This window comes from Hippoglossus stenolepis, chromosome 5 (genome assembly GCF_022539355.2).
Source record: "Hippoglossus stenolepis isolate QCI-W04-F060 chromosome 5, HSTE1.2, whole genome shotgun sequence".
NCBI lineage: Eukaryota > Metazoa > Chordata > Actinopteri > Pleuronectiformes > Pleuronectidae > Hippoglossus > Hippoglossus stenolepis.
Window position 1 is genome coordinate 10,152,256 of NC_061487.1, and position 16,543 is coordinate 10,168,798.

General features: G+C 45.1%; 1 protein-coding gene across 1 annotated transcript in view; it reads left to right on the forward strand.

The window, feature by feature from the left end:
- plxnb2b (plexin b2b) overlaps positions 1 to 16,543 on the forward strand; it is a 130,926-nt gene that overhangs the window by 18,948 nt on the left and 95,435 nt on the right. Inside the window, exon 2 of the mRNA XM_035156778.2 lies at positions 7,245 to 7,431. The gene's annotated coding sequence lies outside the window, so the exon portion shown is untranslated. The remainder of the gene's footprint in view (positions 1 to 7,244; positions 7,432 to 16,543) is intronic.

Here is a 16,543-nt window from a genome sequence, read left to right on the forward strand (position 1 = left end):
GAAAGCTGAGTGAATGCAAATGGACTTTTTTAAATAAAGCAGAGTTCCCCAGTCGTAATCGTTTGCATGCCTAGCACAATGCTGCACAGCCCCATATCCCCTCATTCAATTCCACAGAAACTTCCTTTTTGGGTGGGATTGGCTGTTTGATTCCTTCCTCTGTCAGCTCACTGGAGGAGATTGCTTTGATTTTGGGGCGGACTTGACCAGATTAAATTGAGTCGGCCCGGGCCGTGTGGACGGGTGGCACCCAGCCATCATCTCATTTGTGTGTCACATTGTCGCAGCTCCCCTCCATTTTTGTTCTCTCCCCTTCCCTTTGTTTGCCTCATGCTTCTGCTCAGTATCTGGCCAACGATTGATAAGACCCAATCCCTGACAATGCTTGGCAAGCTGCACAGGATCAGTGGCGATGGCGCTCATGCATTGTGATGAGCGTGTGTCTGCTCAGGCTTTTGGAAGGAGATGGGAATGTGGCTCATGTCATTGTTTATCTACCTTTCTACTTCCAGATGGCGCTCAGCAGAAAGAATGTGCTTCTTGACACACTCTTTCTCTACGTCTCCCTTTCCTCATTCCTTCCCTTCCTCCACTTCTCCTGTGGCTCAGTCTGGTGTATGGGCATGATTTCAGGTCCAGAACTTCACAACATGAGGTGAGGGGGAAGGTGGGGAAAGAGCCAATAAGGCAGCTTGTGACTTGAGAGGGAGCCCCGCAAAGTCAGGTGGTAGACTCCGAATGTAGCTGTGTGTGTTAAAACTTAAGAGTGAAAACATATGCGCCAGTTATCATACCTCTGAGACTGCAACACTTTCCTGTCTCGTCATGAGTGTTTGTGAATCTGAATCATTGTGCATGAGTGTGCCAGTACAAGAACAGATTCGAAACACTTGACACGTTTTCTCATTTTTTTCGAGGTCATTGAATCATAAAAATCTTGTCTCAGGCAACAATTGAGGCGGCCGGCCCCGGCCCTCTTGGCTGTCTGGATTGATGGACGGTCAATTCCAGCAGCGGGAGATAATCACAGTGTGTCAGCCTCCTCCGATCCAAACTCTTATCTGTGTCTGCCCATTGCCAGCATGCCACAAATAACCACAGGGACGCGCATTTCTCTTTATTGTTCCAGAGCCCTGAGGGAGGGAACGTGGTTGTATGTACTGAACTTGGCTTTGCAGGTTTGTGCGAGTGTATCCTCTGCTGGATGGACGCGTTCACCTGAAGCGCACCTTTACCACAGGGCTTCTTCAGCAAAACTCACCTCTTTGTTTTGTAAAGTATACACACTTATGATAAGGCAGCAGCACTGAATATTTGGCCCTTTTTGACTGCCTGTTTTTTTAGATGAATTATGGGCTGTGTATAGCACCGTGTCTGGTGATAAGCCTTTTTTGTCCAAGTCCTTACTCAGAAACCTTGATAATGGTATCAGTTTGGATTCTGGCATTGTCCCAGGACACAATGAGGGCTTTTCTGAAATCTTCTTACTTTGAAGTCCTATTACCTTCATCATCAAGTGTGATCAAATAAACATTACTTCAGCAGAGTGTATAGTGCAACAACAGACTTTGGCGAACGTATTCTTTACCCAGAGTGAGCTGTGCTAATTGTGGCCTAATGACAAGCTGTTAAAGCTTAGAGTGGTAAAAAGCAGTCGATTGGTGAGGCTTTCTGCCTTTCCTGTGCCCGGCTGATTACGCTGTCTACTTAATGCACCCTCCTCAGATACAAATGGAGAGTGGTTATTGCATCAGGAGAGACAGTCAGCATGTCAAAATCACCCTCTCCAACAGACAAGAGAGGGAGATAAAGAGAGATGGAAAAGAGTGAGAGAGAATATATTCTGGAGAGTGAATTTCACTGAGGGGATGGAAGCGTGGTGGTGCAATTATGAAATATAGCTTTCTGTTTCGATAATGGCCTTTTCTCTACAGGCTATATATAGGCCAGTGTAAATGACTTGGAGAATGGTCCACAGTGTCATATAGATGATGGCCCATAGATTCTAACGGAGAGCAAAGACCGTTTCCGGTGAGAAATTGTTTTAAGATGGCACTCTTTTGAGCACAAATGGTGGAAGTGACACCTGGGGACACTGACACAAGTCGGTGTAGAGCGCTCCCAACACTACGCCTTTCTCAAGACTTTGTCCTTTTGCCACTCTTCATCTCCTTCACTTCCTATTCTTGTTATGTACAGAATGTGTGGGAGTGCACTTCTATGTGAATCTGCTTGAATTCTTCAGAAGGAAAAAGAGTACTCTCACATGGGCTGTTTTTCCTTCACCATTATTAATCACCAGAGGATCACATGATTGTTTCAGCCTTAGGTCCATATTCATGAAAAACATCTTTCTCAGCACAACCATTTGCTGCAAGTCACACATGAAAGACCAACAAAACATGGTCGCAGCACGGCTCCCTTTTGTGCCATACACCCACACTGGATCTGTCTGGATAGATACTCAGAGGTGGTACAAGCCAACCACTATTCCAGCAGATGAGCCACAGTTGAGGAAAAAAAATGGGGTCAGGAACGATAGCACTCCTTTCTGCCTTTCTGACCTACTAATATAAGAAACAGAAACTGGCGGAATGTCACAGCTGCTAAAAGCAAGAAAACACAGGGACCTGAAATATGTATTTTTATCCTTATCAGTAGCAGTTACACATGCAGACACTGTGTGTAGTAGCGTGTTGACATACACATAAGCACATGTACTCACTCAGTCATTACCAGCTGGTCTTATTTCTTGGTGTCTGTTTTGTTCACAGCAAACAGTCATCCTAAGAGTATATGAATTGGGTTTTTTCTCTCCTTCTTTTGCATTTGCATTGATATAAACTATAGGGCAGGATTATGGGCTGCAACTACTATTTATCTAATAATATTTTGATTATCTTTTTGATGTGATTGACCAACATCTTTTACAGGTGCCCAAATACTAAAATGATGTCTACACGTTTAGCTTGTGTGAAGAGCTACAAAATTCAAGAATAAGAAACAAAGAAATGCTGTAAATCTTGTGTCAAAATGATAAAAGTGTGATGATGAATTTGCCTCATGGAGCAACAGCCATATATATATATATATATATATATATATATATATATATATATATATATATATATATATATATATATATATATATATATATATATATATATATATATATATATATATATATATATATATATATATATATATATATATATATCCGAGGCCAAGACTCCATCTTCTGTTCACCAAATACTGACGAGATTCTTTTATCACAAAAGTTGACCTTTCTCCATACAAAACACAAACAGCGCTACTTTTTGTAGGTTTTTCAGGTCCAGATGACATTTTGGCTGATCTCAATTAACACCTATTAGCAAATGAATGCAGATAAACTAAAAAGCCACTGGCCAATACCTTTTAAATCAATTTGGTCTATTGCTCTCCACACAGACTGTTAACCTGCGGGCAACCGTAGCCTGTTAACAAACATTATTAGTCAAACTAGTAATGGAAACCAGAGAGCGTCCAGCCCCGAAATCTTCTGCACATTCAGTATCTGTTTATTACTGTCATTGCAAATCAAATCTATCAAGCATCAGACAATTATTGGATCACCAGTAATCTCTAACAGGATGATCTGCCACATTTACCTGTGAACACTATGAGGTTAATGTTAGGGTTGGTTTCTGTTTTTGTGTCATCCGTTGTTGCATCTCCTCTCAGTTTAGCTAGTTTGGCCTCAGGCAAATTTTTAAAAATGCTAATCGAGTAAAGTAAATGAAATCAGTTCCATTTCCACTCACATAAGCATCCTGCATCACACACACAGGCACAACCAAAACAATCGGCGAGGGGAAGCCCCCATGTGGTGCCGGTGCACAGCCGTGCCTGACTCCACACTTTTTATTATTATGATTGCCTGCAAAAGGTGGAGGGCCGCTGAGTCCATTCACTCTGCCAGACAGCTTCATAAAGCGACTGCCGGTGGTTCCCAGTGGGGCCCTCATCAGCGGCAGAGAGCAGTGAAGCGCCTCTGGACTTTGCTCTCTGAAGTGACAATAGTTCTCCTGCCGACAGAGGGAGAAAAGAGAGCGGGGAGGGTAGAAAAATACAAGATGGCCGCCAAGCAAAAGATATCTGTTGAATGCCTCACAGGGAGGTCATCCAGGAAGTAATGAGGTGAAACATCGCGGAAGAGCAGTGACTGTCAATCACTTTGGACATTGTTGGTTTATAATGAGTGCCTGTTGTGAGTGGTAAGCACCCACATAACTAGACAGCTTGGCTAAATGTAGACCACCTGTACTCTCCTCCTCTGTCTGCCCCTCTTCTGGTGAAGTGCTCCATTCGTCATTCTTTTTTCCTCCCTCATTGAAAACTGGGCAAGTAATACTACCCATGGGCCATTTCCCGAGAATAAGGCAGCGTCTATCTTGCACACATCTCCTGCTTTGGCATTAAAACCTTGACTTTCCCCCATCCCTCCCTCCTCCCCCTCCTCTTCTATCTTCTCTCTATCTTCCACCCCCTTCTGGTAGCCGTCACAGCCGCTGAACGATTTCCTCTCACTGGGAGGCCCCTCCGAGTCACTGTGGCAGTGTCAAACGAGGCTCCTATTTAAGCTCATTAAATGTTTCCAAGAGAATAGGAAATCAATGGTGCATACCGGTGCGCAAGAACTTTTCTCTTAATTTAATTTCCCCTCCCCCTATCTGTTTGCACATCTCTCTTTCTTTTTCTCCTATCATTCTTTGCCTGTTCCCTCCGGCGTGTCGTTCTCCTTTAAGCGGGGCGAAGGTTGTAGTGATGGGTGAGGTGGGGTGCTTGGGGTGGGGGGGGGAAGAATCTGTTGCCTTCAGAAACCGTTTGGAACTTAAATCTGTGACCGGCACCATGGTGCAAGGCTGTCCAGGCTTCTCAGTGTTGTTTAGTACTCGTCATGGTCGACTTGAAAGTTTTGTGCACACAGACCTCAGCCGTGGAGCTTTAGTTTAGCTTTTTCTTTTGGGCCATGCTGTTAAGGGAACAGATTCGGACCAGAACAGAATGCTGCGCTAAAAACGAGGGGGAGTTTATTATGTTCCTGTGGTTTGGGATCACCTCAGTTTGAAAATACTCCTGTCTTGTGGTTATTTCTTCTGTCATTTTGACTTTCAGTCATCTCTCTGTTTTGTCCTTTCTCTCTGTGTGTGTGTGTGTGTGTGTGTGTGTGTGTGTGTGTGTGTGTGTGTGTGTGTGTGTGTGTGTGTGTGTGTGTGTGTGTGTGTGTGTGTGTGTGTGTGTGTGTGTGTGTGTGTGTGTGTGTGTGTGTGTGTGTGTGTGTGTGTGTGTGTGTTAATAGTTCTGTCTGGCAGTGCTTTGTGCTGCTTGAAACTATGCCTGGGGGCTGGGCCCACACCTTCTCTGGAGCTCCTGTAATTGCTCTTCTGGGGCCTTGTCTCTGGCTCTGAGCCCGTCTCCGTCACTCTCACTCTGTCTTTCTCCCTCACTCTTTGGCCTCCTCCCTTCTTTTTTTGCCCTCACTCCGACCCCCCCCCCTCTTCTCTCCCTGCATGCCTCATTATGGCTGATCCCCACCTGCTCGATCTGGGAATTCTCTTCATACACACACACATACAGAGGTTTTCAGCAGTGCCTGTCACTCGAATGGTTCGTGTGCTATCGGTCATAAAACTGTTTTGCATATACTATTTGACCGAGAAGTTGAAACAGTGGTGTCGTCACATGGTGCAAACCGGCAGTTTTCACATCTCTGTTCTGGGTGTGACAGCACCATTTTTCATAAAATCCCAGCCTCATCAACCCCTTTCCCAGCCTTTGTGTACATTAGCTTCAGCCACAGGCTCCCTAACCACAGGCCTGCACTTTTCCTTGTCCATTCCAGCCCTCCCTCCAACCTGTCACCCTGCAGTACCACCATGCCTGTTCCCAGGCTAGGGAGCTCACATTGAAGGATAATGGATGTGGCCAGTTGCAGCTGCTCAGGAGCAGAGTACTATCATAGGAGTTATCTAGGCCTGTGATGAATGGTTGGGAGCTGTGTGTCTCCACCGATCAATAAGCCACTAGCACCCAGATGAGCTAGATGCCCCCTCGCTCTGCGCTCCCCCTATCCACACATATATCTCCCTCTCATAATCTCCCAGTATGTTTGTGAACTTTTTCCCCCCAATTCATGGCCTGAATTGGACCATTGATCTTTTATCGTGGCATGTTTTAAAATAAAGGGGCCAGTATCTCCTCTCCACCCAAGCATGCAAGGTTTCTGACAACAGTTATTGCTACACTGGCAGCAGAGCGCACAAACATTACTTAAGCCTGATCGAAGGCCCCGTAATCGGAGAGGGAGAGGAGGGAAAATGAGTGAGACAATGAAGCTCCAACCCCCACTCCGGAGTGCCCCTGAGGTTTCCATCGCAAGGCTGATGCAAGCAGAGGTCCCATGTGGATATATACACACACTTGTAATGCAGGCATACACACATGCATACACAGTCTCTCTGTCAGGGCTCATTGAGCACAACCTGTCCCATAGCACCTCCAAAAGCCCCACCCAATCTGGGCTGAAATTACATGTTGTCTGTTTACCCTCATCTTTGTCTCACTGTTGTGCACATGCATCATGTATGTGAGGTCTCGCCAGACCACCAAAGCATGTAAACGTGTATTTATACTGCGGAACAACAGGTGTATCACAGCCAATGTATCTGTTGGTTTTTGATGTGTTTTTTTTTTTCCAATGCCTCTGCTCTGTTGGCAAGGGATTTGCGATGAAAAGAGCAGACTGCAAATCTCTCTCCCCGTCTTTCTTTCTTCCCTCCAGGGACTTTCTGTAGTCTGTATCCTCCTCTCCTCTCCCCTCCTCTCCAATCTTCCCTCTGATCTTGTGTTGTCTCTGTCACAAAGAGCAGATTCTCGGCCTGGTAATTGCATGTCTGCTGGCCACCACACCTGTTGCTGTCAGTGCAGTGGTGTGGGAGAGAGGGGGAGACGCTTTGCCCTCTCACCCACCACCACCTTTGTTGCGGGTGCAGACCCACAGGGAGGCGGAAGTGTGATTGGGCGAGTGTGTACATGTGCGTTGTATAGGGTGCTCTCAAAGTTGATTGTGTTTATCTATAACCTTGAGCTTCACCTCTAGCGTGTGTGTCCGTGCAGATGCATGTGTGTTTCTTCTTAAACCTGGCCGATGCTGATGGCTCACTCTCTCTCCCCCTAATCCTCTCCTCTCTCCCCTTATCCAGAGCCTAGGCCCTTAATGAAGCTGGGGGTCAGCGGCAGTGTGCGGCTAATTGGCCAAGTTTGCCCGGGGCTCCGGCTGCCTGTGATTGAAGTGTCCATAGAGGGCCCACTGTGCAGGCGCCTCTGCACCCTGCTCCGTTCCACTCCAACAGCCAAGACGCTCGCTGCACCCTTGTCTGCCTCTCCCTAGTGAGTAGAACCCGAGGTCATTCTGTTTTCACTTACACTCCCAATACTTTGTCCAGTTTCATTTCTTATATTGTTTTCATGCAACAAAGAGTCCTCAGGGTCAGACCATCTGAATCACCTGCAATGATTCAGGACGTGCTGTGTTTCCTCTTCTAAACATTTATCTTTTCTGCCAGTTTTTTTCCAAGCTCCTCATACTCCTCTTTGTGTCTAATATTTCTGCTAGACTTTTATTCCCACACTTGGTCCCAGCATTTTCTCACTTCCGTTGGCTTGTGCCACCCTCTCGGTCTCCTCACTTGCCACAGTGGGATTCGGGCAATTACCATGGTCCCCCATTGGCCAGCAGCCAGGGGAGAAAAAGAGAAAAAAAAAACTCCCAGCCTATTTTTCTCACGATGGGTCCCTGGCCAAGCTGTATCGCACTGCTCTGAGTTAACAGGAGGAGTCGGAGGCGATGGTGTGGGGGTGTCTCTAATTAGTTTAGCCCTCAGTTTTTACTTGTTAAGGAAGTCCTGGCTCCCATTGTTTGGCCGTCAGCACAAGAGTAGTGGTAGCAGGGCAAGAGTGAGCTCTGGGGAAAGGAATGAGCGGATAGTGTGAGGCAGCAGCTCTAGTACCCAGGCTACAGCTGACTTTATCACCTGGGACATACTCTGGCAAGGGTCAGCCCCCATGTGCCACAGTAGACTAATGAAAACACTTTTTTTTGTTTCTGGGCTCATAGAAGTGGAACATTGCTGGCTGGTAAATGGTCAACACTGTGTTCGTGTGTCAAGAAACAATGGTCCAATTATAAGTCAAGTCTTAGCCTACAAGTTGTAATAAGTTATATAATGTCAGAACTTTATTTGCACACCAGTAGGTTTCTCGACTTGTTTATTAAAGGCTGCAAGTTATTCAATTTGCACTGATGCTCATTAAACAAAGATCCCCATCAACTGGGGACAGCTGCTATTATGGGTTTATATAGACAGCTCTAAAATCATCTTCTGCTCGCTCTTCACTCAAGAGTAGAAAAACCACAGTCACCCTGACTCAATGAGGCTACATCCAAATTACTACTTTTTTTTTTTTTTGAAAAACGCATTCCACTCCAAAGTTTTTAAGCTGGTAAAAGTTTGGAAACACTGCGTTTGAGTCAGGAATGGCAGAAACAAAGATGTTTGGAGATGATGTACACACTCATAACTGCCTGTGGATTGGGCCTTTTCAGTCATGACATAGCCTACGTTGATTCACCAGGCTCCTATAACATGACCCCCTTCCAGAAGAAAACAGCCAGTATTAGCCTCAGCTGCCAGAGTAGAACGCAACATATAGATAATCAATTACAAGTATCGCTGGCCCTGTTGACTTTGCTAACAGCTGTTGTGTGCAGATAAATCCTGCATTTTACAATGATACAACTGCTTAGGAGATAAGCTATTATTCGAGCAATCTTTGACAATTCCTGTGTACACCGGCACACTCATGCCCAGTGTACATGAGTGTGTTAGGATAAAATTGATGCAGTGCCGAAACACTCTTTCAAAACCCGCTTTGAAATGGAAACGTAGTTGTATGGATGTAGCCTGAGTCCATGAGATTAATGAAAAGTTTAAAAATAATAATCTGTAATTGCATGTGATATATTTGCGTGTAGCAGCTGTTCTTTACTTTCTCCCGAAGAGTTTCCGTGGTGTACTTGAAAACCCAAAGCCTCCACAAAGCCTCGGGAGTAGCTGGTTCTTGCATGTGCTACGCTCGTCCATCTGCGGAGGGCTTAGCTTGACAGACAACTTCTTCCCTCACTCATCTCCTTCATAATCAGCTGTTTGCTTAGGTCACAACTCTAACCGCTCCACTTTCCCATCCCATATTCCTCCAGTCCTGGGAGCCTGCATGCCTGCCAGCCTGCCCGCCGGTGTTCAAGATAAACAAAATATGGCTCGTTTGAAATGTAGGCTACCCCAGGTGGTTGTTTTGGCCTGTGCTGAATTAATGGAACTCGGGTTGGGGGGCTGCTTTTGCTCAAAGTGCTCAAGCTACACTTGTGATCCAAAACCTAGCACTTAAAAAAATTCACACCTTAATTTGTGAGTTTTGTCCACTGTTTTCATCCCTTTGTTGTTTCAATGCTTTGTCTCAAGAAGTAAACGACAGGAGGAGGAGGAGGAGTCAGTCATTTTTTGGAGGTACTTTGAGATGAATGGATTATAATGAATAGTGGTAAACCCACAGTTTTCCTCTCCCTTGTGCAACATTGGCCTTTGTATCTGCTGCGTTCATTTTCAGTCATTTGAACTTAAATCAGTGCAGCAAAACTACATAGATATGCATTTTTATTCTTGTGTGAGATACCCTTTTAAATGTGTTTGTTTCAAGGATATAGTAAAAACGGGTAAATGAGACATTTTAATGGAAAGTAATACCTTTGACACAATATTTCAAAGAGGAGGCTCGTAGGAAATATTGTTTTTAGAAAGGCTCCGCGTTTGTTTAGAATATTGCTGATGGCGATATCCTAACCGGCACTTTTGAAGTTGGTTCAGGTTAATCAAGTGAGGAGAGAGCTGTCCAACATCAAAAGTCCTCACTATGATATTCAGGATGACTCAGAATTTAACTATGCATCCCCAGAGATGAGAGTGAAAAATTCATTTGTCACAGCAAATCAAAGCGATCGTCCTTACTTTAAGGCCTGAGATCTATGGAAACTCTGAAAGTGTCACGATGATTTTTGTCAAATGACAATGAGTCACATAATCTAAAAGCCAAAGCTATTGTCAGGTCATAGTGGAAAGAAAGAGCATTAAAAAAACGGCATGATCTCTCTGTGTCTCTGCTTTTCCCCCCAGAATGACCAGTTTTCTTTTTTTTTACTCTGCAGCGATAAATGTATAATTTAATTCCAGCCCTTAAAAATGCATCATCACCAAAACAAGGTATTGCAGTGCCGGCATAACCTAAAACCTTCAGAATGTGTTAGAGCAGTAAGGAACGCTGCCCGGCCCCTCCAGACGTACCCACCAGATGATAAACTTTATAGCCGCAGGCTAACGCTGACATGAAGCTCTCATCGCTATAGCCTATGTTTGGTTTTCTCATCAAACACGGCAAATGCCATGTCCTTGCGGTACCAAAATAATATAAAGCACCTTGTTCCTGACTCATCACCCCTTCTCCGCCTCTTCTAAGCTCCCCCAACTCCAACACGGTGCTGCAGCCCTCCATTTTTCCATCGCCCCCTGTGAATATCCAAGCTGTCGAGGCTGACTAGGCTGAGCGTTCCTTGCCAGGGCACAGTTGGAACAGATCCGGCCTCCGGGCCACATATACTGCTCCACTCCAGCCCCTGCAAATAAGGCCTGCCCCGTGCAACTGTCATCTAAATGCTAAGCGCTTTGGATCGCAACAGTAGATTCCTATTTGTACATATTTAATTGTGTTTTAGAGACTGCTCGTCCTTTTGGAATGTGATTGCTTTACATGCTTTATAGCTCATTGGGCAGGAGCTGCTGTTTGAATTTGCACTGAATCATTAGTAGTCTATCAATCAACACGGTGTATGATTGCAGAAATCTGTATAGATGATGCATATGTTTTTTTGTATGGTTTTTGCTATTTGAGGATTAGGTGCTTTACTTAGAGACATACTTTTCTTGGTAATGGTTGTCTTTCACACGACGCTGTAAGACCGAGTTAATCGCCCATCTGCACCCTCGGGACTGAGAAATGTGACCGTCAGGCTCTACAGGGAACATAAGCTAAACATTCAGGTCCACTAAGGGCAGGCACGTTGAGAGACGGACTCCAGACGAGCCTCTCAAATGGTTTCATGTCAAATCCAGACATACAAATCTACCACAATGATCTGCCAAGTTGCTGCAGAATTCACTGGAGCAGGAATAGCAGAATTTCACACCCCCGCCCCTGCTCCCCTGCTCCCCTCCTCTCAGCCATCACTGGACGCCACTTGGCAGCAGAAGGTGATGGCAAACATCTGCGAAAGCCAGTGTGTGCGCGGATGGTCGAATACACTCGCCAGAAAAATAACTGTTTTTATGTGTTTTTTGTCTTGTTTTTGGAGGCAATTTTTTTTACATGGCAGCAGATTAGTCTATTATTCTAACATGGAGCTTGCAGTGCAATGAATGAAATATGAATGTAGATACAATATGCAAACGTTTCTAGTATTTACAAGGCTCCAGGGCTGATGTTTCGGAATCGATTATGCATCATTGTTGGCAGATAAATGAGCAGGAGCAAGTGGGAACACAAACGATGATAATGGACTTCCTTAGCAGTTAAATTACTTCCTGTGGCTGGCAAAATAGGCCGTAAAGTCAGCTCAGTTTGACTTTATTTTTCTGTTTTTACAAAGTTTTTGCATGATGACCAGTATATTGTAAGGAAAAAACTATGAGCAAATGATTCAGCAGGTCCTGTGGATGCTCCCCAGCAGCTGCCAGAGTTGTGACTGCTCAGAGTCACTGAAGTCTTTTTTTATTTTGGTGTGCTGAGCAATATAAATAATGAAATGGAGCCAGTAATTGGTGGTTCTTGGTAATTAGGACCAAGCTGTCAGCGAGGGAAGTTGCCTCACTCTGATGCCGCTGCAGCAAGGACAGTAATTACTATTATCTATGGGGGTTGTTGACACAACAATAATCCCATTCTTAACCAGGATAGTGGGGCTTATGTTTCCCGTCCCCAATTTTAAGAGGTTTAGCCACAATAATGCCAAAGACATGAATCTTAATTTCTGTTAATGTCCATCAAGTAGCTAAAAGAAAAACACTCCCGTAAACAAGTGGGTCTCCGTCCTTGTTTAAAGTAATGGCCTTGAATCTTCTGCTCGGTGGCTACGTGAAGAGCGTGTCCATATTTTCATTAGTCTAACAGTTTGACTTTTTCCCCACAGGCGCTGTGACGCCCTACCATAAACAGCATTATCAACAATCTCAGCAGGTTTTCTAATACCCCTGTAATCCTGTCATTTCATTCATGGATACCGCCGGGGTTATTCTGGGCCTGGAGCATATCTGCCCGCCTGTCTCTGCTCCTCTGTGTGAGAGATTGGATTCCCCAACTCCCCTTCTGCTCCATTTTACCACACACACATGCACACGCACACCGGTACACATGTTCATGCCCGAATGTTCGCTTATCTCTTGTCAGATCCTCATGGTGTAAATGGGCTGGTCAGACCCGATGCTATATAGGGTGGGGGACAATGGCACCGTATACCCCGTGTAGAGGATGATTCGCAGTTGCGGATAATAACTTGCCCTCGCCGAAGTGAAATTCTGTTCATCTGGCTCAAGACTTACAAGCGCATCATTTGCCCTGTGAGATGGAGAAAGTGAATAGCCTCAAAAGCAGAGTACCCAGGTGACATTTCCTCCTGCTGCTATCATGCAAAGTAATGAACCTGCCGGTGACTCCCATGACTTTATGCAAGATAGTGTGGAGTGTGATTATTGGGTGAGTGGAAGGGGGCAGCTCGGGGACCTGAGGGTGAGCGAAGGGAGGACGAGTTGCTTGTTTTCACCTATACAGTAGCACGTGACAGGCAAATTGCAGCGGCTCTGAATTAAACATGTGGCATCTTGTTGCTTGAGGCGTGATGGACATTCAGACATATTGCAAGGCAGAGAAAATGGCTTTTTAAGTAGGCTATTTATGGTGACGATATTGTATTCATTTGATTATAATAAAACATCCATTACCCTGTGAGTGAACGGCATGGGGAGGTGAGGCCGGGAGAGTGCAGCTCAATGTAATAACAACTGTGCGTCTGCTCTAAATGAGCCAAAGAAAAGAACAGGTTCCTGTAGATATTAGTTTCCTTTGCAGGGGTGCTGTGATCTGGCGATATGTTTCGCGAGGAGTAATAAAGAAATATATCTGTTTTTATTGTGCCTTGGCGACAGAGTTATGTTTAGAGCCAGTATAAAGAGCTGGAACATGGCGTAAAATGATATTATGGCCCATTAGGTGGGGGCCCGAGCTAAGCGTCGCTAGCGGTAACCGAGGACTGGGGGTAATGGGGCCGTGGCGTATTGTCTTTGATCTGCTCTTTCACTTCTCACTGATTGAATCGTCTACATCCCCGGCACTCCATCTCCTGGGGAACCGGAGGAGACGAGGTGATTTTGGCTGAAGACATCACTCTGTCAGACCTGGAGAGATAAGAGAATAGGGTGGGAGAATTGGAAGAGGAGGGTCGGTGTTCTGAAATGTTCAGGAAAAGTGATGTTCATGAATTCTCGTTCTCGTTGGTGTGGAGAGAAAGCTGATCCCAAGGTGTGAAGATGTTTCTTTTTGGAATTGAACATCATAGCTCTGCACCGGGGCTCCTGCAACAAAACAACAATAAACATGATTTACTTTGTGCTAGGTTTCAAACCGTGAACAGACTAAAACATAACTATTCTCCAGCTGCCCTCGCTTCTGCTGCAGCACAGCCTTAACCGGTGCTCTCAAGGTTTTCAGTCTCCTGACCTTGTATCTCTGTCTCTGGTTTGGATCTCCGCAGAGCTGACCCTCTGCTGCCATGGCCATCCCCAGTGGATATCTAAGGGAAGGGTTAGGATCGTATTAAGGTGCTGCTCCTTCTGGCAGAACCTTTACTGTGCACACCCCCTGAAGACCCGCTCCCGCTCGACACAGTGTAAGGAAGGGTCTGCAACAAGGGAGAAGCATTAAATTAGAATACCTGGCTGCTCAGCAGTCTTCCTGCTTGATGATCGTCTACACTGAGGCTCCGGCCTGTAAACTCAGCTTCACCTCTATCCAGGCCAATCTTCTCCCTTCCAGTTGCGTGCTGAATAGGCCAGGCATTGTATTGAGCGGGGTAGTTTATCTGCTGTCTTGCACAGCCAGCATGGGGGCGCGGGAAGTAATCTGAACCAAGCAGGCGAAGAATTCCAGGCATCCTGAATGGAACCAGATGTGTGTTTTTGTTCACTCTGTCTCTCAACGTGTGCTCATGCCGATTTTTACTGGCACATAACAATCTGAGACGTTATGTCAAGAGAAGTCTGCTTCTTGGTGCATACGCTCGCGCACATAAATAGAATCACAAAAAGCCTGCTGGTCAGTCTGGCTTTAATAACAAAACTAGATGTTACGATAAGAAATGGGATCGGCCAGAAGTGACCACAGCTGACTAGTTTATGTTTACATATTGGGCAAACTCTCTCTTCCCTCATAGATTACCACTCTGATAAGTGGCGCACACATCTCCCTCTGCATTTTTGACAGTTTTCCTGATCTTTTTCTTTTGCAGACTTGAGGGATTCTTTTGTTTTAACAGGTTTTTTGCATTTTCTGTTATTCTCATTGGGAGAATTGTACAAAATGTGCAGCACAAAGTACAACCACCAGCCGGATAACGATTATAGAAGCTGGAAGAACACCATAAATCAAAAACCACCCAACAACTGTGAATCAAAAATTATCCACTTATTCAGTCATTCGTTCATCCTTTATCATCAGTCTCAGAGTAAAATGTAGCAGACACTACTGGATAAGTCAATCCCAACACTTTCTCTGTAATGTATCATGGGAAAACTGAAGAGATTCTACAAAAAGGGATCTGACACTCCTGAATACCTAACATATTTCTTTAGAACTAGAGAAAAGGAAGTAAGAGTTGGTGAAAATAACTATTCTCTAAAATAAATAGCATCGTCATGATATATTTCAGGAAGTCGACCGAATGGAATAAAATGCTCTAATCTTTAAAGCCTTTAGAAGTGAAGCCTTTTACAGTAATTGAGATTTCAAACTAGTGACCTAATAGACCAAATAGACATTAAGATTTGTCATAGCAGTAAAAGTTGTCCAAGCATTTAGCCGTTATTAATGTTTTTAATGATATCTGGGCTTTCCCTGCAATAATATGCCAATATATCCGCATAGAAACAGTAATGGAAAATAAGTATTTATATGTCTGATTACCCTGTGACAACTTTATGTTCTGTGTCTGTGACATGTTTCCATTTTTAAATGTGAAAACGCTGTAAAAATCTGAGTGTCAACATCATCATCTGGTTTCTGACATTACATCCACATTGCGTAAGCGTTGACCCCCGTGGCCACTGCTCAAACACTTAGACGATTCTGCCAGCTGCACACAAAGGCTTTTCAAATATATTCTGCGACCAAACACTTGTTCCTCCTTCTTCTTCACTCTGCTATACCATCAAAGCAAGCGGTGGTCATTGGACGGGGCTCGTCCTGTCTGGAATGTGTGACTAAGTGTGTGCGTGCTTGTTGCCTGAACATGTAGGCCCGGTATCAGCCATCACCACAGGAAATGACCAGCCATTTGCTTTGAAGTCCCAGCAGAGTTTTCATTATTTCCCACTATCTCCGGAGACACGAGGCGGCAGGCCCGCCCCCCTCTTATATTGCTGATGGTCTGTGCTCACCCTCTGCTGCTCCGCACTCAGAGCTGTGCCACCGAATGCCTGTTAGAATGCAGAACAAGCACCTATTAGCATAGAGCATGCGAGTGCTTACTGCCACAGGGCACAAACCCCACCACTACCCCCTCACTTCTACTCACCATACTTGCCTGAAAAGGCTGAGAGGGCACGTGTAATTGCATTTTCTTCTCCCTGTGCAGAAACTCAAATGCAAGATATGGGAAATTCTAAGATTCCCCAACCTTGGCTCATCCTTCCACTTCCACTTTCTCAGTTATTCCCACTTGCCTCGACGCTCACCTCCACCCCTTTCAAACCTCCGCTTCCTCTCCTTACGCTCCTAGCATGTCGAAATGTGTGGCGTGCGATGAAATTAATTGGATCGCGGGGTAGAAGTGTTCAGCCCCCTGTGGCGTGCTGCTGTGTGAGGTAGGGATTGGCACGTGCCTGCAGAACTTGCTGGAAACCAAGTTTGCCAGTCTGTGCCAATCTGGAGCCTTATACACTTCCTACACACTCTGACATGGAATCAAATCTTTTCACAGACACTAAACTATGCACTACTCGCCCCCATACATACACAAACAAGTGCTTCATCGTACAATATATATGTTTAACTTTGAGAGGAGGGCGGCAGATGTGTTGTTAATGTGCCAGTAGGGCGCATGCCAAGACAACATGCCTGGGCTGGG